We start from the raw sequence: 27,081 nt of genomic DNA on the forward strand, positions 1-27,081 counted from the left end.
CATTTCAAAAAGCTGCAGTGTACAAATGTCAGAAGAATATTGACGTGGCAAATAACAGATACAAAGATTCAAATTGTATTTATTGTTACCGTTAAAGAGAAGCCTATAAATAGTAGAGAAGAACAGCGGAGAAATAACCAACGACACACAATACTAAACGAGTTGTTGTTACTCTGCTGAAATTCTGCTAAGACAAAAAGCTCACACTTATCGCATATACTTATAGCATTCAAGGCTATACTTCGAGCTTTCTAGCACAAACTATTGTTGTTGTAAAACTCGATCTTAAAGAGATCAGTTGTGCTAAGTATTTTCAGTTGAAGTACTGTGAATCATATTGTAAACTAAGAGTTTCAGTCTTGGCATTTTTAAGTCCAAACTGAAGTGGGTCTGTACAAGTGTTTGTATCGATCAAATTCTTTTAGTGAATATCATATCCTTGTGATAGAAGAGGTGACGTGGGAGTGATTGAAATCTCCGAACATCCATAAAATCTTGTGTGTTCTTATTTCAGTTTTCATTCTATCTATCAGTCAGTTTATTTCCGCACTTCATTGTTAACTGATTGATATCGACTAACAAGATTCCAAGTTTAAGTTTGTTACAAAACTGATTCAATATTCGAAAAGATTGTGAAAATCGTGAATGTTTATTCAACCCCCCTTCTAAACACTTTTTTACCAGTTAACCGATCCTATCAATATATGATATAATATAAACATTTATTGATACAAAATTGAGATTGGACAATAAAATTATAGACATAATTCTCTCTCTCTCTCTCTCGCGACATATAAGAACTCAGCGACCACTTTTGTTACTTGAACAAGGCTCTCGGCCACCCCTCACACCACTCGACCACCATTGCCCCTTTACATCGTCATTGTGCCACCGATGCACCATCGTCACCGGTCGTCTCTTTGTTTCTCAACGGATATTTCTTCTTGTTTGCTATTTCAAACTTGAAGAGGATCTAGGAAGTCAATAGTGGAATTAATTTAAGGATTAAATAACGGCGTGATCAAGTTAATCGTTCATGGAGATTTATAAAAAGAGTTATCTCCGCTTAAAATCCGAAATAAGTTGAGCAAAGCGTTTAGACACCAAAGGTAATCAACCCTTCTTCACATTGGCTCTATTCATAGCTACTCTCATCGCCTTATAGTAATCCTCAAAACTATTTTTCACTTGTCTCTATTGATGTATCATTTTATCGTAGCAAAGACACAATGGAATTTTAAAATTTTGTTTTTGACATTCAAAACATGCTTGTGTGTCGTATGGTTGTAAATCTAAAAATAAGTGGTTTATTGTTGATTTACCTTTTAGCGTTTAAACATTTGAATCCAACTATTCCAGATGTTAAATGAAGATAGTTCTTATTGTATTCTTCTATGAATAATCAACTAGATTTGCCTTTTTTGCAAAACCCGAATCAAGTAAACGGTTGATTTCTTAGTTCCTCTTCTAGTTTGCACTAGAAAACTAGAATATTTGTGTGTTTTGAAAAGATATAAATGACAGAGGCACCGATAAACTCATGATGGTGCGGAGGTGGCAGAGCGGCGACCCAGAGGTGTGAATGTGGGTTTCGTCTGAGACTTTTTGTTCAAGAACAAGGAGATGGCCTAAAGTTTATTGTGGTGAGGAGAGAGAAAATGTCTAGTTTTTTTATTGTCCAATCTCAATTGTGTATCAAACAATTTTTAATATTATATCTGAAATTAAATTATATCTTGGATCTAGTAGAATCTTATCAGAATTCTTACTAGGAGTTTTGAAAAACTAGGACACCTGCTAGTAGGTGTTTGAGTGGGATGCTCTGCCTCAACTAAGCAAAACTATTATGAGTTTCATCTAACTAGGAAATAATCTTGATAATATAATCTTATCTAGATATTATTTTATTAGTACACTCTAGATCAACATGTCAATACTCCTAGTTAGAGTTTGATTAGGATACTTTAGTTCTATAAATCAAAACTCCTACATGGTGTTTTGCCTGATTAAGAGTCCTACTGGTTAGAGTTTCACTATGATACTCCAATATTAATAAATCAAACAAATCATTATTGTTGTTTCATCAAAATCTCGATTGAAGATCTGATATCACATATGTGATGAGGGTAAACAATTCGTTATAATGACAAAAAGTCAAACTTTTCGAAAAACCACTTAGTTGAAGTCAACCGTCCAAAAGTAAACTTTCCAATAACTCAATTTTGACAGCTGCCAATTTTGGAACACTTTAACAAAATTTGGGCAGTTGCACTCTCCTCACAAATTAAGCAGTCATGCTAACTCTTACAACTTCCAAATATGGAATCCACGTGTAAACTCTTTTACAAGCCAAATCACCACTAACCAAATTCAAATCCTTGAATTTGACTATCTCAACGGGAACACATAAATCAATACTTTTGTGACCCTCAAAAGTTTAGGGATACATCTAGTCGTGGTTTGACAACACATGTGATTCAAGACAACATGTATCCCTTATACGGGCTTACCTTTGTTAACCTTATTATATGCATAAAACCATTGATCGCAAGAATGTCAGAACTCATTTCTGATTGCACCCATAAACATGGTAAGAGAATCTACTAGCATCTCCCTATGATTATCTAGGTTTCACTGACAGTGCCTTTAATAACTAATAGGTTATGGTTAGGGCACATTATGGTCCTTTCATTTCATATATCTCGATCGAATCTGCAACAATTGATGTATTTAGGTTTGCATGTGAATTCAAAAATGATGTTATTTATCTTTGAAAAATCATAGTGGCATCGCATGTGCTACTAGGGAATCACTTTACCCTATAACACATATCATACTTTAGCAAGGGATTTCTTTCACTATTAACTCAATAGATCACATAGAATATTCACACTCGTGGGTGAGCAGTAAATTTCCTACTACAATGCATTGGCTCCTACATATGTCCATACTACCCTCACGAAGTCAGTAAAGGAGTCAATATGCATCACTAGTACATAGTGCCTTTATGATGTCCCGGGTCTTATGGACTAATGATGTACAACCATAAATTCAGATCGATCCATTTGATAAATAATAGTCCCTTGAAAAATTCAAGGGATGATTTCAGTGACCCATCATATGATCCCTCATCAAATATGATTGGACATCTTCATGTCCTTATTATTGAAACGTGGTACACAATATCATAAATGCTAATCTCAAACCCGAGTAATCTTTATCTTATTTTAGGCAGGTGAATTGAATAAGAACATGTTTAGAATGTAAAATTTCTTTTAAATATGTTTCATGATCGTCATCATATGTACAACCTAATTGTATAATAGTATATTCAAGGTCTTTATACATGTAACTTGCATGGGTATACAAATAAAATAAATATTATAATCTATAAAACCTAAAATATTAATAAAATAAAGTTTGTTTGTAATATAGTAGTCAATAAAGCACAAGCCATAATTTGGATTATTTGGCACCTACCCTAACAATCTTCCACTTTCCCATGTCCAACTACCCATAGATATTTAATCTCATTGATTCGTGATGCTTCTCACACAATGGTCTTGAAATGGGCTTTGTTAGTGGATCAACAACGTTATTTGAAGAGGCAATTCTCCAACTGATATGTCTTATCTCCCCACAATCTACTCGATAATGTGGAATTTCTTCAGTATATATAAAAATATTCTCCAGCAAACAAAGGACACGGACCCCGTGTACATGTCCGTGCATGGGTCCGTGTAGGCTCGGTTTTCTTCATTCTCGATTGTGATGGGTACGGACCCCGTGTACAGGTCCGTGTAGCCTCGGTCGACAAAAATGATGCTTGAATGATAATCCTTTGGCTTCCGAACTCACTCCCATGCATCACGAACCTTTCGGCACTTTGCTCCTTACCCGTGAGCCCTCCTTGATTGATCATAAGTCCCTACAACACTGCCATGATCGCATTATCCTCTCCTTCTAGAAAAGGATTTGTCCTCAAATCTTTGATACCTACACAAAAACGAAGCAAGTAAGTAATAACAAGAATTGTATGACTAATATGCTTACCTTTAAACTCAAGTTTGTAGGTGCCATCGCTTGCTCGCTCCATCAACACTGGACTTTCCAACATCACCATTGTCTTTCCTATAAACTCATCAACTTTTCCACATATCAAGTAACAAATGACACCAAATAATAACAACAAGATATCATTAAGTATCACAAAAATCAGATTTCTTCCCTTCTTGGACCTAGTCAACACCAAAATAATATCCACACACGTGTACGACCATAGTTCACTAGGAATAAGATATAACTGATGCCTGACATATGAATACACTCGACATGTCATTCTCCCGTATGCAACGCGTGTATCACAATCACACTCAACATTTCATTTCATATGCAACCAACACATATAATCAGGCATTTTATCAGCAATTAAACCACTACAATATGCGTCCTTAGCAAGTAACTCATGCAACGAAAATTGAATGAAGAATTTATTCTCTTTAAAATGGTATTCATTATGCACATAAAAATTCTTATATTCATTCATGCTCTTTCGAATGCCATCATTAAACAAACATGAATCATGCAAATAAAACACACTTAATGTACCATCCATGTAATAATTTAGCTCATCACAAAGATTTGAACAAAATGCATACAATTCATTGTCATAACAAAAACTCATCAATTTGACAACTCTTGAAAAATCACAATGACTAACATTTAAATTTGATCTATTCAATATGTCATCATTCTCAAATCTATGACACCTAGGCAACAAGGTTAAATCACAATTATACCTCCTAAATATCACATTTTCAACCCGTTCTCCCAATTCATGAAAACAAAGCGACAATGAATTAAGGTAAGGAAGTAAATCATACCTCATGGTTGTTGCGTTGGCAACTAGCCTTACCTCACCTTGATTGCACCCAACGTCATGCGGATCCATCCCATTGCATCTTACTACCATCAACACTTGCTCTCCTTCTCATCATGACATTACCATAATCCTGCAAAGACAAAGTAAAAATGCTCGGGATTGAACCGGCTATATCATCACAGTAATAATAAACCTCTTTGTACAAAGGTACTTTAAGGGGTTTATACAAAAGTAAATAACTGTCATCCTCACTCTTTTCACTCTTTTGGGCCTTAAAATTATTTTTCTTTTCTTTTTCTTTGACCTCTTTTTTTTTCATCTCATTTTTTTCATATTTTTTTCTTTTCATGGCCATCTCACTCTTTTGATCACTCATTCTTTCGGCCATTTTAAATTCTTTTTCATTCTCACAATTAAATTGCAGTTGATCATCAGTAATTACAATTGAAATAGGTTGATCAAGAAAGGTACATGATGAATCATAACATGCGTGCAACAAATTATTACTACTTTCTTCTTTCTCCTCCATAGCACACACATTAGAAGAAAATTCACCATCTAAGGATTCACCCTCCACAGCACAACACTCTATGCTCAAGTCAGAAATCAGTGGAGTACCAACCTCCTCAATTCTCTCAACCTCCACTTTAGGTTCAACAACAATGCTCACTTCAACTCCACATTCGACTGCATTCTTAGATTCACATTCAACTCTAGACTCTAGTACATTCATCTCCTCCTTTGTACATTGGCTAATATCATGTCCAAACTCTAGACACCAAATACATTGAATATCATAAGTACTAACATTTGAAATTTTAGATGTACCTTGATACCCATGCTTCAAAAGCATCTTCGGTCTAGTCATGACCTTCTTCTCTTCACTCGACCTTCGTGCGGATGTCAAGAACTCCTTCCACGAGTCAATTCCCTGCCTACCATTCGATTTGCACCTCCTATCATCACGATCCAAATGCAATGCTCTATCCCCACCAAATCTACTACCTCATCTCTTCTCATTAGCACTACCCTCAAGCCTATCCAACCTTTCAGGTAAAGGCTTAAGCTCCTTTTCCCATATTCTATCAAACCCCCTTAACATTGTTTGAAATTGAAGATCGTCAACCATTATACCTGCAAGAAAAGGTTAGTATAAAACAATAAAAGAATAAAGTTTCCTCACGACAAATTCTCACTAGTCACTCCAATGAAAATTCACTCGCACTCGTCTTTTTTCCTCACCACAAAACCTCACAAATCACTCCAATGATAATTCACTCCACTCAAATATGTTAACTCAAGTGAGAATTCTCAAGGGGGCGCTTAAGTATCGTGGCCTCAACGTATCAAACTTATGAGATCAATCCCGTGACGCTTGAAATTCGACTCACTTAGACCACACAAGAACAAGCAACTCTGGAAATTGACTAGAATGCGAATAAATGACAAGGACAAACTTAACGCTGAAATATAAGCGCTAAAATTCCAACAAACACCCGATTCAATTTTTTTTTTCTCCGGGTGAACAGTACGTTAACAGTACCGTAAACAGTAAATTCGGCAGATGAACAGTAATTCGGCGTGAACAGTGTCGTGAATAATAAATTCGGCAGATGAACAATAATTTCGGCAACAATGAACAATATCTCGGCGGATGAAGAGTTCCGTGAACAGTAAATCCGGCTACAAACAGTAATTTCGGCAACGATGAACAGTATCTCAGCATATGAATAGTGCCGTGAAAAGTAAATCTGGCGATGAACAGTAATTTCGGATATGAACAGTACTTCCGATGAACAGTAAGTTCCGATATGAATAGTACTTCCAATGAACAGTACTTTCCGATTTTTACAGTACTTTCGATGAACAGTAACTCTGGCGAATGAACAGTAAATCCGATACGCGTGAATAGTAATTCCGATTGTTTAACAGTAACTCCGGCGATGAACAGTAATCGAGATTTTTTTTTCGTAGATTCAACAAATACGTAGAAATCGCTACACGAAAATTGGTATTGAAATCCTACGAAGAATTGAATGGATACGCTTACTTGAATCAAAAACCTTGAGCTTTGATACCACCTGATGCGATCCCGCCCACGAGATCTTTGATTTTTCCCGATCTTTGAAACAAGTAATTGATAGATGTGACAATCGCCTCTAGATCACGCGGTCTAGCAACAATTAATCAACGATAGAGTGAATCTCGTTCAAGAGAACCTCCAAAGAACCCGTCCTTGGCAACCCTCGTGATATTCGATTGACAAACGCCACAAAAGATAAATCTTTTGATAAGTTTGATTTGATACAACGCAAAAGTTATAACGAAACTTAAGCTTGTTTTTGAGAGAATTCTCAAAGAAAAGTTTTATATAAAACTCAATTAATGACTCAAAAGTTTTCTACAATGATAAAATTCGTCTATATATATTGATACCAAATCCAAAGATAACAAAAAGATAACTAGGTAACAAAATCTGCACCAAATCTTCGCAAATATTCGCAGCTAATTATAGGACACGGACCCCGTGTAGGCCTCCGGGTACGGGTCCGTGTAAACTCGGCCAAAAATATTCTCCAGCAAACAAAGGACACGGACCCCGTGTACATGTCCGTGCATGGGTCCGTGTAGGCTCGGTTTTCTTCATTCTCGATTGTGATGGGCACGGACCCCGTGTACAGGTCCGTGTACAGGTCCGTGTAGCCTCGATCGACAAAAATGATGCTTGAATGATAATCCTTTGGCTTTCGAACTCCCTCCCATGCATCACGAACCTTTCGGCACTTTGCTCCTTGCCCGTGAGCCCTCCTTGATTGATCATAATCCCTGCAACGCTACCATGATCGCATCAAGTATCATTTCTTTTCTGTTACCAGCAAGAATACTGAATTGACTACTGTGCGCTTCTAACAAACATCTATCATTTCAGATTCGAAATATTCGACACAAACAAGTCGGTTATTCACATATAATATAGTAGTACCTACCTGATATTCTGATTGACACCCTACTTCGCTTATCGAAATTAAGTTATGTACATTCTGATCAAACTTCTGAACTGCTGTAACTTTCAAAATCAGCTCTGATTCGGCTTGAACTGTATATAATCTCAACAATATACAACAATCTATATCAAATACGGATTCAGAATAACAGCAATATTGGCTCAGATTCTAAATATCAATCATCTATACTGATCTAATAAACTCATAGAACGTGATTTCTGACAATATTGTCGATCTGACTAACCGATTACATCTTCAACGTTGTTTAGATCAACGACTATATCATCTTCGAATGTAATGTCCCCCAAACAATATACTCTGTCTCAAATACTGTTTTAGAACAATAACAATTCGTAAGCAATTTCAAAACAACAGTTACATATCATAATCTGCTAAACTCATGAAAAAATAAATTTCTGACATTTCTGACTCGGTGTCATTCTCAGCCATTGATCACTACCTCAGCTGTGCTAATATCAATCGGTATACCATATTCGGATATCACATACTCGGAATACAATCTGTTTCAATTAAGATTCATATCTGAACAACTTCTGTATACAACAATTTCAGTTCTCAGATCCTTCAAAACAAAATATTCGATTCAGTCAGTCATATGCCACGAGTATATCACAAAATATCATAGATAAACGGCATAAAGTCATCAGAATACCTCTGAATATAGGATTCATCAACCCATAATCAGAACTAAAGTATTTTACAGAGAACATACAATCAAATGTAACTCTCGGTCAGTAAATCTTCTAACTGATATTTCAATTCTTTCAAATCAATCAGTATCATTCTGACGGACTTTTAAAATAAAACCAGTACCTGGTATGAAATCAAGGCGGAAATCACTCTCCCTGATATAAGGCAAATCCGGAATTTCATCTAAAAAGACTTTAGCAATTCTCCTGCTACTGACAAATCAGCTCATGGTATATTCATTTTCAGTAATCAACTGAATGCATAAGGAATAACTCCATTCCTTTCTATAATCATCGAATCATAATTAATACGGAAATCAAAGGAATTCAAAATCGAAAATCCTTATCGTACATTATTCATTCTTCGGCCATTTCAGGTCCGAATCTTACCATCTCCTAGTAAGAATCTACAATAGCTCTGTACTTGTTCAATATATCCATATCAATAATGCTGCCAAAATCAGACAATACAAGTACAACATAATCTAACTCAATCTCATTCTCATCTTACTGCAGTATACATTATTTCACAGAATGTCACTAATATCAAATCCTCTCCCCAAAAGGTAAAGAGATCAATACTACAGTAAATACAGACCCAATAGATAAAGCATGTCTCAATGCAATTCATACAAAATTATGTATAAGATGTATTAATATCTCTTAATACATACTCAAAATAATCATAAAAGAACAGTTACCTGTCCGTATCATCAAGTGCATCATGGGTCTGTCCCTCTGTCACTACAACCAGATGATTCTGCTCCATGAAATCTCCGGGAATCTCTCTGTGGACAAACTCTAGCAAAATGTCCCTGGTGTCTACATATATTGCATCTACCAGTCACTCCCTGGCATTGTTCCGTGGGATGTCTCCCTCGGCAAATTCTGCAATAAACTCCAGTATAACTCGGGCTAGAACCACTGGAGCTAGATGAACCGCTCCCTAACTTCTTGAACTGCTTCTTTCAAGCTTTCAACTGTTCTTTCTTTTCACTACTGCTGCTACCAATCTCGATTCGGGGAGGTAGTCGCAGTGGTTTCGGTTTTGGAAGAACATACGAGGCTTCCTTTTGTCTCATCAGAACTGTTTCTGCTCTTCTGGCTCTGTTCAGAGTATCAGCAAGGTTATTCGGTTGTTTCACATTTACCAATGTACGTATCTCCGGATTCAATCCCTGGATAAACTGATCAAACACAGCTGCATCGTTCCTAGCCACTTGAGGAGCAAAACGTAGCAAGGTAAAGAACTGGGCCAAATACTCGTCAACATTCAACTGACCCTGTCTCAAATTTGCAAACTCTGCACCTTTATCCTGTCTATATGATACGGGAATAAATCTTTGATAGAATTCAACTTTAAAAATTTTCCATGTAATCACTGGACCACGCCGTTCTAAGGCTTCTTTGGTTACCAGCCACCAACTCCTTGCGACTTCCCGTAACTGGTTCCCAATCAGTTTAACTCTACAATCATTTGTGAAACCAAGAAATTCAAATAGCATTTCTATGTCATCTAGCCAATTCTCACAATCCACTCGCGTCTCAGTACCCGTTAGAATCGGCGGTTGAAATGACTGAAACCTCTTTAACTGTGTTTCCATCAGAGTTCTGACACATCCACCTGATCAGTCGAAGTACTACCTCGTTCTGGAATCCTGCGGGGAGGTAATCTGATAATCACAAGAGTTAGCAATCACATAAGACAAATCCGTCTCAGTCCCTTCCTGATCAGCTTACCTCTGATCAAGAATTGCTTCTGATCCCTTTTCAAATAATACATATTACCAAATCATCTCAGATATTCAGGTAACATGTATTTAAAGGCAGTAAAACATAATATCCTGCTAGCATACACAATGTAATTCAACATCATAATAAATCACATGCTAGCACTCACATGCAAGGAAAGAAAACTCATTCTACCCTGCTCACTAACTTCTATCTCAGTCTACAGAACCTAATACTCTGATACCACCTGTTGTGGGGACCCGGATGCTAATTCCAATTTTAATCATTCTTAGGAATTATTCAATCAATTATAATAAACAGGGTCTAAATTTTTTTTTTAAAATACAATGCGGAAACGTAAGATAAATCAATCTGAAATATACATTATACATGTGGGGACCCGGACGCTAATCATTTTCTTAATCATCTTTGGGATTTAATTATCAATTAAACTAAACAGGGTCTAAAAATTTTTCTTTTAAAACACAAGTGCGGAGCGTAATGTAATGTAACTAATATACATCTCAGTATATAAGTACAATAATGTACAACAATTATTCAAACTAGTCTAAGGTTCAACTACTAAATTTCAGGTATTAAACCAAGTCTACAATAAGTCCGGAATCACCACTCTAAACTCGTCTTCTCTCATCATCTTCTTGAACCCGGTCCTGTCCCACCTGTTGTCATGCACACATACAAAACAAGACAATAGCCGGATACTCCGGTTAGAATAAATCCCAGTATAAAACATGGTAGACATGCATGTACACAATATAAATCATAAAGCATATTATCATGCATAAAATCAATAACAATAGGTTTCATAGTCTATGAAACCAAATCAAAATAAGCATGCAGTAACAATGGGTTCCATAATCTCTGAAACAAAAATAAAATAAGCATGCAACTCAATTCAATTCATATCTTGACTCGACTCGACTCTAACTCTAGGGATCCCGGTGTGAATAAGACGTCACTGTCTGTCACCTACCCTCCCAATCGGGGTGACGGTACGTCTTATTCCTAGACTTCGGTCCTGTCTGTATCGAATGTCTACAATCGGAGGAAATCTGCTCCTATGCGTCGATACCACCGAACATCTAGAAGTTTGGCAAATCTACCCATGACTTTTCTATCTTAAATGCTTGAATATAAATCTATAAACAAAGCATAATCATAACAAAATCTAAACAACAATTTAGTATGTGATTTTGTTGGGAAACTCAAATTGAATCTCATTTGAGTTGTGTCTTCTCAAAACAAAACATGAATTATACCTTTGTCTTCCCGGTCTGACGAAGAAGAAGTCTTGTATTCCAATCTGTCCATACCCAGTCTGGCAATGACAAGTCACATAAATACCATATCAGTATATAACTCAATTCAAGACCTGTTCTGATCAATACTCAAATCAATACATAATCTGATCCATATCGGAACAATGTACAATCTAATTCATATCAACTATGTAACGCTACAATCGAAATCATTACTGAATCTGGTCAATCTAAATCAACTGATGTTTCGACGGCATAACAATACAGTCTCGATAACCCCGTCAATCTCAACATCGCAAGTATAATACCAGAATTCATAATCTCAATATCGGTACACTTAATGATGTGAATCTTTGTACGACGAATACCAAACACGATTAAAATCGAATCGAGCCCTCAATTCAATAACGAACAAAGAATCGTTGTTGTCCCGATCTTTTGAATCAAGTGTGTGTGTTGTGATTTTCACCTCTAAACTATGAAAAGTCTAGCAACAATAATCACGAAATAAACAACCGAAATTATAACGAACCTTCGAAGAACAAGTCGACGACAATCCGCACAAGCACGATCGACAAACGCCACAAAGTTAAAAACTTTGATAAGTTTGATTTTTGAATAACAAAGCGAAGCTTTGAAAAGTTTGAGAGAAAACTCTAAACTTTGATAAAAAATCAATAATGAATCTGAAAAGTGTTTAAAATTTCGTGCAAATATGTCTACATATTAGAAAAAGATTGCAAATCTAGTTACCAAAAAAATCAAAACTCTAACTAGGAAACTAGGATTTTTCCGGAACTGGTTCGCGCTCGGGCGGTAGAATATTACCGCTCGAGTGCCAAGGGCTCTGCACTATTCGCGCTCGGGCGGTAGAATGTTGCCGCTCGGGCGCCGGGTGTTCTGGAAATCACGTCTTGGACAGTCCATCTTGCGCTCGGCCGGTAGTTTTTTACCGCTTGGGCGTGAAGCATTCTGCCACTTTTCTTCGTTCATCACTTGAATGGTGTTCCTATGCCTTACGAACTCAATCCCATGCACCACAAACCCTTCAGCACTCTGCTCCTTGCTTGTAAGTCCTTCTTCATTGCTCATAAGTCCGTGCAACGCTTCCTTGAACTTCTTCAATCGTCTCCTCGTGATTGGTCCCACCGGCAACTCCAAAGGGTCCCATGCTTTCCTTGGCGCCTGACCATCCGTGCTCGCATCATCCTTCCCTTCTTAAAAAGGATTTGTCCTCAAATCCAGCTCGTCACCTACATCAAACAACGACAAGTCACTAACATTAAAAGTAGAACTCACGTTATACTCACCTGGTAGATCGAGTTTGTAGGCATTGTCATTGATCCTTTCAAGGACTTGAAATGGTCCATCGCCCCTAGGTAATAGCTTTGAACGTCTCTTCTCGGGGAACCTCTCCTTCCTCAAGTGTAACCACACCCAATCTCCCTTCTCAAATATCACTTTCTTCTTTCCTTTGTTGGCTTGCTTTGCATTTTGCGCGTTCTTCTTTTCAATATTGGCCTTGACCTTTTCATGCAAACCCCTAACAAATTCAGCTTTCTTTTTGCTATCCATGTTTAACCTTTCACTCACAGGTAAAGACATCAAATTCAACGGAGTCAAAGGATTAAAACCATAAACAATCTCAAATGGCGAATAATTCGTAGTTGAATGCATGCAACGATTATACGCAAACTCAACAAATAGTAAACAATCTTCCCAATTCTTTAAGTTCTTTTTAATAATAGCACGCAAAAGTGTTCCTAGAGTTCTATTGACAACTTCAGTTTGTCCATCCGTTTGAGGATGACATGTAGTAGAAAACAACAATTTTGTGCCAAGTTTAGCCCATAACGTCTTCCAAAAGTAACTCAAGAATTTAACATCGCGATCAGAAACAATAGTCCTAGGCATGCCATGCAACCTAACGACTTCTCTAAAGAATAGGTCCGCAATGTGAGATGCATCATCAGTTTTGTGACAAGCAATAAAATGTGCCATCTTAGAAAACCTATCCACAACAACAAATATAGAATCCCTCCCCTTCTTTGTCCTAGGCAACCCCAAAACAAAGTCCATAGAAATATCAACCCGAAGGTTCACTAGGGACGGGAAGTGGTGTATACAAGCCATGTGGTTGTGTTTTAGATTTAGCTTGCCTAAAAGTAATGCACTTATCACAAACACGCTCAACGTCACGTTTCATGTGTGGCAAATAGAAATGTTCATGCAATGCACTTAAAGTTTTAGCCACACCAAAATGTCCAATTAGGCCACCCCCATGCGCTTCCCTAACAAGTAATTCACGAATGGATGATCTAGGAATGCACAACCTATCTTCCTTAAACAAGAAACCATGATGCAAATAAAACTTGTCATGTGGACCATGCATACATATTTCAAATTCATTCTTAAAATCCTCATCTAGCACATTAAATTCCTTCACATGCTCAAATCCCAAAACTTTAGACTCCAAAGTAGAGATTAGTACATACCTCCGTGATAGTGCGTCGGCCACTACATTTTCCTTACCTTGCTTGTACTTGATGAAGTAAGGAAATGTTTCAATGAATGCCACCCACTTGGTGATACGAACTTGATGTGATCCCGCCCACGAGATCTTTAATTTTTCCCGATCTTTGAAACAAGTAATTGATAGGTGTGAAAATCGCCTCTAGATCACACGGTCTAGCAACAATTCATCAACGATAGAAACAATCTCGTTCAAGAGAACCTCCAAAGAACCCGTCCTTGGCAACCCTCGTGATATTCGATTGACAAACGCCACAAAAGATAAATCTTTTGATAAGTTTGATTTGATAAAACGCAAAAGTTATAACGAAACTTAAGCTTGTTTTTGAGAGAATTCTCAAAGAAAGTTTTTATAAACTCAATCAATAATGAACAAAAGTTGTTTTCAATCAATAAAATTCGTCTATATATTGATACCAAATCAAAAAGATATGAAATCTACTTGCCAAGATAATAAAAACTCTAAAATCGGAAACTAGGATTCTTCCCGAATCTGACTCGCGCTCGGGCGGTAGAATATTACCGCTCGAGCGCCAAGGCTTCTGTACTACTCGCGCTCGGACAGTAAGTATGGCGCTCGGGCGGTAATATTTGACCGCTCGGGCGCCGATGCTGCTGGACTCAACTTCATCTATCACTTGAATAATGTTCTTGTGACTTCCAAACTCACTTCCATGCATCAAAAACCCTCCAGCACTTTGCACCTCGCTTGTAAGACCTTCTTCATTGCTCATAAGTCCGTGCAACTCTTCCTTGAACTTCTTCAATCATCCCATTGTGATTGGTCCCTCCGGCAACTCCAAAGGGTCCCATGATTTCCTTGGCGCCTGACCATCCGTGTTCGCATCATCCTCCCCTTCTTGAAAAGGATTTGTCCTCAAATCTTTGATACCTACCCAAAAACGAAGCAAGTTAGTAATAACAAGAATTGTATGACTAATATGCTTACCTTTAAACTCAAGTTTGTAGGTGCTATCGCTTGCTCGCTCCATCAACACTGGACTTTCCAACATCACCATTGTCTTTCCTATAAACTCATCAAATTTTCCACATATCAAGTAACAAATGACACCAAATAATAACAACAAGATATCATTAAGTATCACAAAAATCAGATTTCTCCCCTTCTTAGACCTAGTCAACACCAAAATAATATCCACACACGTGTACGACCATAGTTCACTAGGAATAAGATATAACTGATGCCTGACATATGAATACACTCGACATGTCATTCTCCTGTATGTAATGCATATACCCCAATCACAATCAACATGTCGTTTCATGTGCAACCAACACATAAAATCATTCATTTTATCAAAGGTAAAAACACCACTATATGCATCACTAGTACGTAACTCATGCAATGAATGTAGAATGACGAATTTATTCTCCTTAAAATTGTACTCATTATGAACATAAAAATTCTTATGTTCGATGCATGATTCACAATTCCACCCAATAGACCTCCTCATATGCAACCATAGTAAAAATTCATGCATCCTATCAATGACCCTATTTACTTCATGGCTACCAATCAAACAAAGGTCATGCGCCTCAATATCAAGCAGAAACTCATGCAATAGGTGTGTGATGAAAATTTTATTCTCTTTAAACATGTATTCATCATAAACAAAGAAATAAGCATCTTCATCCCTGCACCTCTCAAAACCATAACCAAACCAATATAAATCATGCAAATAGGACACAGTAAATGTACTATCCATGCAATCATTTAACTCATCACATGAATTTAATTCTAATGCACACAAGTCATTGCCATGACAAAGCCTAATCAATTTGACAATCTTTGAACACTCAAAATAACTAACATTTGAATTTAATTCATGCATTATATCACCATCCTCAACGCTGTGACTCCCTGACAAAATCGTCATCTCATCGTTAGACCATTTGGACATCACACATTCAACACTCACCCCAAATTCTTGAGCACAACACAGCAATGAACTAAGATAAAGACTAAAGTCATACCTCATGCTTGTTGCGTTGGCAACTATGCTTACCTCACGGTGATTGCTCTCAACGCCAAATGGATCATCCCATTGCATTTTTACACCTTCCACATTTGCTCGTCTCCTCATCACAACTTCATCATAACCCTGCAAATGAGAAATAACAATGCTCGGGATTGAACCGGCTATATCATCACAAGAATAATAAATCACTTTGTACAAAGGTACTTTAAGGGGTTTATACAAAAGTAAACAACTCTCATCCTCACTCTTTTCACTCTTTTGGGCCTTAAAATTATTTTTCTTTTCTTTTTCTTTTTCTTTTTCTTTGGCCTCTTTTGCATTTTCTTTTTCTTTTCTTTATATGGCCGTCTCACTCCTTTTATCACTCATTCTTTCGGCCATTTTAAATTCTTTTTCATTCTCACAATTAAATTGCAGTTGATCATCAGTAATTACAACTGAAATAGATGGATCAATATAGGTACATGATGAATCATAACATGCGTGCAACAAATTATTACCACTTTCTTCTTTCTCCTCCATAGCACACACATTAGAAGCAAATTCACCATCTAAGAATTCACCCTCCACTGCACAACATTCTATGCTCAAGTCAGAAATCAGTGGGGTACCAACCTCCTCAATTCTCTCAACCTCCACTTTAGGTTCAACAACATTCAACTCACCAACTAGTGGAATAATGTCATCAACAACTTTATCAACCACAACCTCCACTTGAGATTCAAGCCCAACCGCAACATCAACCTCCATTTGAGATTTAAGCTCAACTGGCGATTTTACTACCGTCACCTCCTCACGTGGACATTGGGTGATATCATGCCCAACTTCTAAACACCAACAACATATAATATCACAAGTACGAGAATTTGAGTTTTTAAATGTACCTTGATATTCATGCTTCAAAACCAACTTCGGTCTAGTTATGACCTTCTTCTCTTCACTCGACCTTCGTGCGGATGTCAAAAACTCCTTCCACGAGTCAATTCCCTGCCTACCACTCGATTTGCACCTCCTATCATCACGATCCAAATGCAATGCTCTATTCCCACCAAATCTACTACCTCGTCTCTTCTCATTAGCACTACCCTCAAGCCTATCCAACCTTTCATGTAAAGGCTTAAGCTCCTCCTCCCATATTCTGTCAATCCCCCTTAACATTGTTTGAAATTGAAGATCATCAACCATTATACCTGCAATAAAATGTTAGTATAAAACAATAAAAGAATAAAGTTTCCTCACCACAAATTCTCACTAGTCACTCCAATGAAAATTCACTCGCACTCGTCTTTTTCCCTCACCACAAAACCTCACAAATCACTCCAATGAAAATTCACCCCACTCAAATATGTTCACTTAAGTGAGAATTCTCAAGGGGGCGCTTAAGTCTCGTGGCTTCCACGTATCAAACTTATGAGATCAATCCTGTGACGCTTGAAATTCGACTCACTTAGACCACACAAGAACAAGCAACTCTGGAAATTGACTAGAATGCGACTAAATGACAAGGACAAACTTAACGCTAAATATAAGCGTTAAAATTCCAACAAACACCCGATTCAAATTTTTTTTTCTTCTCTCTTTTTTTTTTTCGGGTGAACAGTACACTACAGTAAATCCGGGGATGAACAGTTACGTGAACAGTAAATTCAGTCGTGAACAGTAACTTCAGCCGCGAACAGTAATTCCGATAAGATGAATAGTAAATCCGGGACGCGTGAATAGAAATTCCGATGAATGAACAGTAACTCCGGTAATGAACAGTAATCGATTTTTTTTTTTTTGTAGATTCAACAAATCCGTAGAAATCGCTACACGATAAATCGGTATTGAAAATCCTACGAAGAATTGAATGGATACGCTTACTTGAATCAAAAACCTTGAGCTCTGATACCAAATGATGTGATCCCGCCCACGAGATCTTTAATTTTTCCCGATCTTTGAAACAAGTAATTGATAGGCGTGAAAATCGCCTCTAGATCACGCGGTCTAGCAACAATTCATCAACGATAGAAACAATCTCGTTCAAGAGAACCTCCAAAGAACCCGTCCTTGGCAACCCTCGTGATATTCGATTGACAAACGCCACAAAAGATAAATCTTTTGATAAGTTTGATTTGATACAATGCAAAAGTTATAATGAAACTTAAGCTTGTTTTTGAGAGAATTCTCAAAGAAAGTTTTTATAAACTCAATCAATAATGAACAAAAGTTGTTTTCAATCAATAAAATTCGTCTATATATTGATACCAAATCAAAAAGATATGAAATCTACTTGCCAAGATAATAAAAACTCTAAAATAGGAAACTAGGATTCTTCCCGAAACTGACTCGCGCTCGGGCGGTAGAATATTACCGCTCGAGCGCCAAGGCTTCTGTACTACTCGCGCTCGGACAGTAAGTATGGCGCTCGGGCGGTAATATTTGACCGCTCGGGCGCTGATGCTGCTGGACTCAACTTCATCTATCACTTGAATAATGTTCTTGTGACTTCCAAACTCACTTCCATGCATCAAAAACCCTCCAGCACTTTGCACCTCGCTTGTAAGACCTTCTTCATTGCTCATAAGTCCGTGCAACTCTTCCTTGAACTTCTTCAATCATCCCCTCGTGATTGGTCCCTCCGGCAACTCGAAAGGGTCCCATGCTTTCCTTGGCGCCTGACCATCCGTGTTCGCATCAGAACCTGACCGGGTGTTACGTGCTAATGGTTGAAAAGAAGTTTAAAGATGCACTTCAAGGACTCATGATGAGCTATCAAGGAAGTCCTACAAGTTGGATGTCTAAATTAGAGGAGGTAGGGAATCATGAGAATAATATTGGAGGTTTTTGGAATGTTATTCAAGTGCAATTGCCGAAGGTGGAGCGCACCCGCGCCAGTTCAGGGACTGCACTCGCGGTCCATGATAATCAAATTTAAGAGAATATTGCTGAAGCTATACCGCACCCGCGGACGGCAAGCGCACCCGCGCTCCTACATTGACCGCACCCGCGGTCCTTTTATTCGAACTTAGCCGAAGCCACCCCGCACCCGCGGTCCAGTATGCAACGCACCCGCGGTCTATTGTCAACTTCCGTGTCAAAGTTGCTACACTACTTTTTATGGGTTTTATTAATTATATAATGCATTGTAATGACCAAAAACGACATTATTGAAGATTGATATCAAATACATTGAGTTCTCTGAATTTTCAAAGCTTTAGCTTTGTTCTTCACAAGAAGAAAACCAAATCAAACTTATCAATGATTTTCATCTTTGTGGCGTTTGTCGATTGTTCTTCGCACGGATTGTCAAAACAAGTTCTTTGAAGGTTCGTTTGAAATTCAATTGTTTTTATCGTTGATATTTGTTGGTAAGTTATAATCGCTTAGAGGTGAATATCACAAAATCGTTACTTGTTTCAAAAGATCGGAACAAAATAATCGTTCCTTGTTTGTTATTGAATTGAGGGTACGATTTTTATATTCGTGCTTATCTTTCATTCGTACGAGGATTCGTATCATTTGGTATCAGAGCTTTGGCTCATTGAATTCAAGTAAGTATCGTTGTTGTTATTTTTCAGATCTGTCTAAAATTTGTTCTGTTATCAGATCTGTGGTATCCTTTCGTTTCTATTGTCAAATCTTTCTATATAAAAAACATATATATATAAGAAAAGAAAAACATGAATTTCGTTCTGTTATCAGATCTGTGTTATTCCTTCGTTTCTATTTTCAGATCTTTATAAAATTTCGTTGTGTTTTCAGATCAGTGTTATCCTTTCGTTTCTGTTTTCAGATCCGTGTTATCCTTTGTTCTGTTTTTCAGATCTGTGTTATCCTTTCGTTTCTGTTTTAAGATCTGTGTTATCCTATCGTTCTTAGTTTTTGTGGATCTGTGAATTTTCGAAAATTCTGTGTTTGTTCCTTGGAATTTTCGAGTGCACCATATATTTTCGAGTACAATAAAAAAAAATACCAAATTTCTTGGCTTTGCACAGTCTAAGTGAGACAGTTGCGAGTGTCCACGAGTTGAGTCTGATTGGTTTGATATACAAGTACAAAGTTTGAGCACATCTTAGAAAGAACTATCAAATTTGAGTGAAAACACTTGAGTGCGAGCGTTATTTCTTTAAAGTGATCGGTGAGTATTTTGTAGTGAGAAAAAAGAGAAAAAAAAAAGGAGAATCGAGTGAATTTTCATTGGAGTGACCAGTGAGGATTCGTGGTGAGGAAACTTATCTTTTATTGTTTTATACTAACCTTTTCTTGCAGGTATAAAGATTGACGATCGTCAATTTCAATCAATGTTAGGAGGGTTGGATAAAATGTGGGAGAAGAAGTTTAAGCCTCTACGAAAAAAATATAGGAGGTGTGAAGAAGAGGAGATGTATGATAGGCATGTTGATGGGAATAGACGAGGTAGAAGATTTGGAGGGAATAGATCATTGTATTTGCATCGTGATGATGATAGGGGATGTGAGGAGAGTAGTAGGTGTAGCAACCGGGGAGGGAAAATCATTGCTAGTCCAATGGAGTAGTCGAGATGTGAAGCTAGCAAATATGAATATCAAGGTACAAGTAAAAACTCAAATTCTAGTACTTTTGATATTATATGTTGTTGGTGTTTAAAATTTGGGCATGATACTAACCAATGTCAACGTAAGGAGCTGACAGTAGTAGAGTCGTTGGTTGAACTTAAATCTCGAGTGGAGGTTGAGATTGTTGGAGAATTTGAACATGAAGTTGAGGTTGTAGAAGAATTTGAATTTGAGGTTGTAGTTGAGAAAGTTGTTGATGATAGTATTCCACAAGTTGATGAGTCTAATGATGTTAAATTATGTATAGTGGAAAGTGAATCATTGAGTGGTAAAGAAATGTGTGATTTGTCTATTAAGGAGGAGGAGAATAGGCAAGAAGAAACTTTGTTGCTCAAAACATTTAAAGAAAAACATATTTCTTTTGCTCAATTGAAACAAAAAAAAAATATTGATGATCAATTGAAATGTATTGAAAAGAGTCGAAAAAAATGTGATATGGTCGAAAGAATGAGTGAACGAAAGAGTGAGATGACAATAGAAATAAAAAGAGAAGAAAAAAATGAGATAAAAGAAAAAGAACAAGAAAAAGAGGCCAAAGAAAATAAAAAGAAAAAGAACTTTATGGCCCAAAAGAGTGAGATGGAAAGATGCTTATTCTTGCATAAACCATTTCATGTACCTTTGTACAAAGTGGTTTATTGTTATGGTGATGATATAGCCGGTTCAATTCCGAGCATTGCTATTTCTTATTTGCAGGTTCTTGGGGTTGTCATACCAAGGAGACAAGTGAGTTTTACTAAAGGGAGAAACCAAGGGTCTGAGCCTTGAGAATACAAGTACCATCGCGATGAGGTAAGTTTAGTTGCCAACACAACAACTATGAGGTATGACTTTCTTCCTTACTTTAAAGTTGTATTGCTTTGTTTTCAAGAATTTGTAGAACAGGTTGCAAGTTTGGTGGTTAGAGGACCGGGTGTCAGTTTGTCTTTATTCCTTGGTTGTTATGGATGTGAGACTATTGATGAAATGCATGTACTTTTTATGAACTTTGATTTTCCACGAGTTACTAAGTTAGTAGGATTTGTTTGCTACAAGGGTTTATATGCATTAGACTTAAATTTTTGTGATGAGATAAGATATTGCATTGATAGTACACGTGAGGTGTCTTATTTCCATGATTTATACTTGATTAGTGATGATTGTGAAGATTACATGGATATTATATTTAGGGTGTTCTATTTGTATGATTTATGCTTGTTTGATGATGGTTTTGAGGGGGGCAAGGATGAACATGACTGTTTCTTTGTTCATGATTAAAACATGTTTAACAAGAATAAATTTTTCATCCTACACTCATTGCATGAGTTGTTGCATGATATGGAGGCACATGATATTTGTTTGAGTGGTCGCTATGAAATAATTAGAGCCATAGATAGGATGCATGAATTTTTACTATGGTTGCATATGAAGAAGTATGTTAAGTGGTGTAGTCAAGGGTGCATTGGATATAGGGAAAGGGCATCTAAGCTAGATTCTTATATGTTGCATCAATTATATCTTATTCCTAGTGAGCTATGGTCGTACACGTGTATGGATTTCACTTGTGTGTTAACTAGGTCTAAGAAGGAGAGAAATCTGATCTTTGTGATAGTTAATGATATCTTATCATTTGGTGTCACTCGTCAATTGGTGTATGTTGAGGTTGTTATATTGACAGTGAAGGCAACCATGGATTTAGGGCTCAAAGCATTGAAGGAGCACGTGGGCAATAAAACCTACAATCTTGAGCTTAATGGTAAGCATGTTGATAATATACTTCTTGTTATTACTAACTTGATTCGTTTTTGTGTAGGTAGACAAGATTTGAGGACAAATCTTTTTTAAGAAGGGGAGTATGATACGAATCTGACCGGGTGTTACGTGCTAATGGTTTAAAAGAAGTTTAAAGATGCACTTCAAGGACTCATGATGAGCTATCAAGGAAGTCCTACAAGTTGGATGTCTAAATTAGAGGAGGTTGAGAATCATGGGAATAATATTGGAGGTTTTTGGAATGTTATTCAAGTGCAATTGTCGAAGGTGGAGCGCACCCGCGCCAGTTCAGGGACTGCACTCGCGGTCCATGATAATCAAATTTAAGAGAATATTGCCGAAGCTATACCGCACCCACGGTCAAGCTAGGATCGCACCCGCGGACGGCAAGCGCACCCCCGCTCCTACAATGACCGCACCCGCGGTCCTTTTATTCGAACTTAGCCGAAGCCACACCGCACCCGCGGTCCTGTATGAAGCGCACCCGCGGTCTATTGTCAACTTCCGTGTCAAAGTTGCTAGTTATCTTCTTTAATGCTTTCTACACTACTTTTTATGGGTTTTATTAATTATATAATGCATTGTAATGACCAAAAACGAGATTATTGAAGATTGATATCAAATACATCGAGTTCTCTCAATTTTCAAAGTTTTAGCTTTGTTCTTCACAAGAAGAAAACCAAATCAAACTTATCAAAGATTTTCATCTTTGTGGCGTTTGTCGATTGTTCTTCGCACGGATTGTCAAAATAAGTTCTTTGAAGGTTCGTTTGAAATTCAATTGTTTTTATCGTTGATATTTGTTGCTAAGTTATAATCGCTTAGAGGTGAATATCAAAAAATCGTTACTTGTTTCAAAAGATCGAGACAAAATAATCGTTCCTTGTTTGTTATTGAATTGAGGGTGCGATTTATATATTCGTGCTTGCCTTTCATTCGTACGAGGATTCGTATCACTTGGCGTGCGGCTTGTTCAACTTCTGCTGCCCCTTAAGGTGCTTAAGAGACTCATGATCCGTGTGAATCACAAACTCCTTAGGCCTCAGGTAGTGCTGCCATGTCTCTAGAGTCCTCACAAGTGCGTAGAACTCCTTATCATATGTGGGGTAGTTCAAGGCGGCTCCGTTGAGCTTTTCGCTAAAGTACGCCACTGGCCGTCCCCCTTGCATCAAAACTCCGCCAATACCTATACCTGACGCATCACATTCAATTTCAAAAGTGTTAGAAAAATCAGGTAAAACAAGTAAAGGAGCATTAATCAATTTGTGCTTAATAAGATTAAAAGACTTCTCTTGATACTCGCCCCAATAGAATGGAACGTTCTTCTTAATTACCTTAGTCATCGGTGCTGCAAGTGTGCTAAAATCCTTTACAAACCTCCTAGAGAAGCTTACAAGTCCATGAAAACTTCGGACTTGACCAACAGTAGTAGGTGATGGCCAATCTTGAATAGCACTTACCTTGTCTTCATCCACTTGTATCCCCTGTGAGCTTACCACAAAACAAAGAAAGACAAGTTTGCTTGTACAAAAATCATATTTCTTTAAGTTAGCATATAGATTTTCAGCCCTTAGTGTGATTAACACAAGTCTCAAGTGATTAACATGCTCATCCAAGTCTTTGCTATATACTAGGATATCATCAAAGTAAACAACAACAAATTTTCCTATGTATGCACGCAAGACATGGTTCATTAACCTCATAAAAGTGCTAGGAGCGTTAGTCAAGCCAAAAGGCATGACCATCCACTCATATAACCCATACTTGGTTTTAAAAGCCGTTTTCCACTCATCACCTTCTCTCATCCTAATTTGGTGATAACCACTCTTCAAATCAATTTTGCTAAAGATACAAGCACCATGCAATTCATCTAACATATCATCTAGCCTAGGTATGGGATGCCTATACTTAATGGTTATGTTATTGATTGCCCTACAATCTACACACATACGCCATGAGCCATCTTTCTTAGGAACTAATAAAACAGGTACCGCACAAGGTGACATGGACTCACGCACAAAACCCCTATCTAACAACTCACTTACCTGCCGTTGAAGCTCCTTCGTCTCCTCCGGATTGCTCCTATAAGCTGGACGATTTGGCAATGCACTCCCGGGCACCAAATCAATTTGGTGTTCAATCCCCCTCAAAGGCGGTAGTCCTTGAGGTAGCTCCTCCGGAAATATATCATCAAATTCCTGCAATAGTGAAATAACAATGCTCGGAAGGGAACCGGCTATATCACTTGTGTTAAAGAGGATCTCTTCATAAAGAATTAACACAAGTGGTTCATGTATGTGCAACAAGTGTTTCAACTCACTTTTTTGGGCCATATATGATTTTTTTTTGGCCTCTTTCCTCTCATTTTCTTTCCTCTCTTTTTCTTCCCTCTCATTTTTCTTTTGTATGGCTATCTCACTCTTTTTATCACTCTTTTTTTCAGCCATCTCATTTTTGTTTTCAAAGGCCATCTCACTTTTTAGTTCACTCTTTTTTTCGGTCTCATCTCTCTTCTTTTTTTTCAAATGGTCATCCAACACTTGCTTTAGGGACAATGGAAGTAAAACAATGGAATCTTTCTTCATCATAAATGAATACCTATTCTTGTACCCATCATCTGTCACCCGCCTATCATATTGCCAAGGTCTACCCAACAAGATATGACATGCATGCATGGGTACCACATCACACAAAACCTCATCCACATACTTCCCAATAGAAAAAGACACCAACACTTGTTTGTTCACCTTCACCTTCGCACAATCGTTCAACCATTGAAGCCTATATGGTTGGGGATGCTTTAATGTAGGTAAACCCAATTTTTCCACCATCTCACTACTAGCCACATTGGTACAACTCCCCCCATCTATGATTAAATTGCAAACCTTTTGATTTACAAAACACCTAGTATGGAACAAGTTTTCCCTTTGGTTAATCTCCTCTTCCTTGACTTGGGCACTCATGATACACCTAGTCACTAGTACTTCACCTACAACCGCCTCATATCCCTCATCGGGATCCTCTAACGCAGACACCTCATCATCATCATCGTCTTCCCCCTCACTTTGAGACTCATACTCACCATATTCATTCAAAATCATCACTCTTTTATTAGGGCACTCACTAGCAATATGTCCTAACCCTTGACACCTAAAACATCTAGTATCTCTTGAACGAGTAAGAGGAGTTTCATATTTACCTTGCACTCCTTGTTTAGGCGCCTCTGGTTTGGTTTCAAATTTGGGCTTGGCCACCACTTTACTCTCCTCACGCTTCACTACATTTGACCTCCAAGAAGATGATGAACCCCCAGTTTGATTGGTGCGGCCAACTCCACGCCTTTTGAGTTGTTGCTCCACTTTTATGGCCATTTGCACCATCTCGTCTAGATCCAAGTAGTGCTGAAGCTCCACTTGATCTTGAATTTCCCTATTCAAACCACAAAGAAAACGAGCCATGGTCGCCTCACTATCCTTCTCAATATTTGCCCTAATCATGACTACCTCCATCTCCTTATAGTAGTCCTCAACACTCTTCAACCCTTGCCTCAAAGTTTGTAACCTCTTAAACATCTCCCTATAGTAGTGATTGGGCACAAACCTTTTCCTCATGACCCTCTTCATCTCATCCCAAGATTCAATAGGTCTCTCATTATACCTCCTTCTAGTGGTCACTAGTTGATCCCACCAAATGAAGCATAATCTAAGAATTCCACCACCGCCAACCTCACCTTCTTTTGTTCGGAGTAGTGGTGACACTCAAACACAAACTCTACCCTATTTTCCCACTCTAAGTACGCCTCCGGGTCAGACTTCCCATGGAACGATGGAATTTTCATCTTAATGCTACCCATGTTACCATCTTCCCTACTCCCAGCATATCTACCCCGTACGGCTTCTCTTCTACCTCTACCGAATCCTCTACCTCTTCCATTCCTACCCCAATTTTCATTTTGACTCTCCTCGTCTCCTCCCAAATCATATTCCTCCTCTTCTTCTCCTCTACCCAAATCTTTAGACTTAGTCCTTACCCCCCCACTAGTACCAACTTCAAGCTTATCCAACCTTTCATGTAACGACTCCATTTGGGTCGTCATCATCCTACTAAAATGGCCAAACAACGCCTCCATTTGAACCTTAGACAACTCCGGGTTCGAACTATCTCCTACCTCCCTCTCCATTTAATTTCAAATTTGTACCTGCAAGAAAACGTTAGTAGAAACAAAATAATCCTCACCTAAATGCTCACGATCACTCCAAAGAAATTCACTCGTCTTTTCTCTCAAATATTTTTTTTTTTGCTCACAACAAATACTCACCGTTCACTCCAAGAAATTCACTCGCACTCAAGTATTGTCACTCGAATTCGAGAGTTCTCTCAAGGTGCTCAATCTTTGTAGTTGTGTATCAAACAATCAAGTTTCAACTTGTGAATAATTGTGATCGACCCACTTAGACTGCGTAGACAAGCAATTTGAAGATAAATAATAAATTTTTTATTTTTGACTGTGAGAGGCAATTGATTATGACTCTCTAAAGGAAGTAGAACAAGATATCAAAAGGAATTAATGGTGAATTTTCGGAATTTTTGTATTTTTTTTTTAACTGTGAGA

Source organism: Primulina tabacum, chromosome 13 (genome assembly GCF_025594145.1).
Source record: "Primulina tabacum isolate GXHZ01 chromosome 13, ASM2559414v2, whole genome shotgun sequence".
Lineage (NCBI taxonomy): Eukaryota > Viridiplantae > Streptophyta > Magnoliopsida > Lamiales > Gesneriaceae > Primulina > Primulina tabacum.